The 2,326-nt window shown below is 53.4% G+C and overlaps 1 long non-coding RNA gene across 1 annotated transcript; it reads left to right on the top strand.

The window, feature by feature from the left end:
- The first annotated feature begins 303 nt into the window (after nucleotides 1-303).
- Nucleotides 304-1,681, top strand: LOC102551013 (uncharacterized). The gene is made up of 3 exons (XR_354343.4): nucleotides 304-496; nucleotides 593-838; nucleotides 1,501-1,681. It is a non-coding gene; the product is annotated as an uncharacterized LOC102551013 (long non-coding RNA).
- The last annotated feature ends 645 nt before the right edge of the window (nucleotides 1,682-2,326 follow it).

The raw sequence follows: 2,326 nt of genomic DNA, 5'->3' as shown, positions 1-2,326 counted from the left end.
TTGTCGCGTGGCAAGTAATGTCCCAACGACCCAGTGAGACCCTGTCCATGAGCTCTCAAGTGCTACTAAGACAGGCAGGGAGAGTCTCCAGTACCCAGCACAAAGCGACTGATACCTTACACTCCCAGGCACTCACCCCTTCTTCACCCCCACAAGGATGTCCACTCCTAATTCTACACTCCCTCACATCCACTCCTTGCTGCCTCTCACACAAGGACCCACAAAGCAACAGCAGCGAGTTGGGCCCTCCCAATCCCAGAAGGCCCCACCCCTGGCTGCCTCCTCCCAGCCTTCTCCACTCCCGACATGCTTTGCGCCAGCCCCATGGCGCTGTCGGGCTCCCTGAAGCCACAGCCTGCTCTGACTCCCACAGCCAAATCGAGTCAAAGACCAATTAATATTCTGATACCTGTGGCCGCTGAAGTGAGGCGGAGCGGCTGGTTTCTTTTCCATTTCACTCCCACTGTGGTTTCGCTTTCTTCCCAGCCCTCCTTTGGTCAGTGGTTTGAGGGGCACTAAAGTTCACTTTTGTGGGTAACCTGCAGTGTGAGCTGTTGATTTAATTAACTCAGGCTTTCTTTTCCTTGACCAGAGCAAGGCCAGCCCGGCGGCTTCACGGATACCGGCTTGAAAGGCCAGCAGCCGAGGTGGCCAGTGTCCCAGGTCCTAGAGAGCTCTTGGCAGCCTCTGGCTATTGGTGTCTTCTGAAGCACACTGGAGTTACCATGCCTAGGGTTCTGCAGGACTTACGTTTGATAGGTTGGGAAACTGAGGCAAAGGGACTCTGTACCCTGAGGGCATAAAACCAACAAGGAACAGAGCTGGTGTGCTGGCCCGGGTGAGCCTGTTTTCCCAAGAGCTGTCCCTCCAACAAAGAGGCTGGGAGTCCATGGGAGGCCGGCAGGGCCGGGAAGGAAGAAAGGGAGGATTCTGAACAAGGTGCTGACTGAAGTCTAGATCTGCCATGACTGTAATTATTCCTTATAACGTCACTTTCCTCCTCTGAGAAGCTTCCAGAACCATTTCACAAATCTCTCAGTAACCAGGCAAGGAGAGCGTTAGGCCTTCATTAGGCAAACATGGCCTCTGTCCAGTGGAAGTTTCTGGGCACGGCAGACCCTCAGGGTGGAGAAGCCAAGGAGAAGAGACCCCAGCTTTAGGAGGGTCTTTGCACCCAGTAGGGCAGAGGCCAGGGAGGCAGTGAGAACAACCGCTGTATGACTTGGGCCAAGGCTGTCTCTGAAAGGAGAAGCTTTCTGTGTGCTGCCATGGCCACTCTCGTGTCTACTGCTTATGTGACAGAAGGGTTCTGGCCCAGACTAGAGGACCTGTGCCCTCAGCTAGGCCACACCCCTCCCCTCCCTCCTGCTCCTCCTCCAGGAAGCCCCCACCCCCACCCACCCAGCATCTGCCTATTGCAGCCTATATCTAGGCTCTGAGCACATTTTCTTTCTTCTTTTTATTTATTATTTTTATTCTTTTTTTTTTTTTTGCCACCAGGGTGAATTGTCGATTGATTTGTTATTTATCCCACTGACAACAAAGCGAGCGAAAAGGTAATAATTCCAGGCCCTGGGGTAATTCAATTCCTGTAGCATCGTCAGCTACATTAACTTACTTCCTGGATCTCAATTCAATTAGAGCAACATTCCCCAGCATTAATAAATCAATACGCATGCCATTTGGATAGATTTCGAATGTCTTTCATTATACATAGCAGGTCGGGGATGGCTGTTGAATTGGAAGTTAATGGGACAGGACAGGGCAGGTGGGGCTGCCCGGAGAGAGGCTTACAGCCCCGTTACCTCTAATTGCCTCGGCTGCAAAACAGAGCGGCAGTAAAACAGGGGCCTAGTTAACTGAGCCAAGCCCTCGGGACTCTGCAGGTTGCTGCCCCTGTCTGGTCGACAAGGCTGGTGGGACTTCCTTCCCTACCTCCCAGCCATCCTTTCTGACCGATTCCGCCTGTCTTCTCACTCCTCCAGCCTCTTCTCCATCCCTCCCACTCTCTACCCGTTCCTCCTCCCTCACCCTTCCTGCATCCCACAGCTCTCCTCCCTCTCCGTCCTCCCTCTCGTCCTCCCCTGCTTCCTCCTTCCCTCTTCCTTTCTTCTTTTCTTCTCATTTTCCTCATCCTCTCATCTTTCCATCTAGAACATTTTACTGAGCACGTGCCGGGCACCAGGTTGATGACTAGGTGACATACCAGAGACAGACAGGTAAACAGCCCAATACAGTGCCTGCGGGCGCCAGCCCTTGCCACCACTGGACCGTTGCACGTGCTTTCCTTGTGCCTGGCCCGGGTGCAGCTGGTTGGGTCCTCTTC

Source organism: Rattus norvegicus, chromosome 5 (genome assembly GCF_036323735.1).
Source record: "Rattus norvegicus strain BN/NHsdMcwi chromosome 5, GRCr8, whole genome shotgun sequence".
Taxonomy (NCBI): Eukaryota; Metazoa; Chordata; class Mammalia; order Rodentia; family Muridae; genus Rattus; species Rattus norvegicus.
Note: the sequence above shows the minus strand (reverse complement) of the source record. Positions and strands in the feature narration are given on the sequence as shown.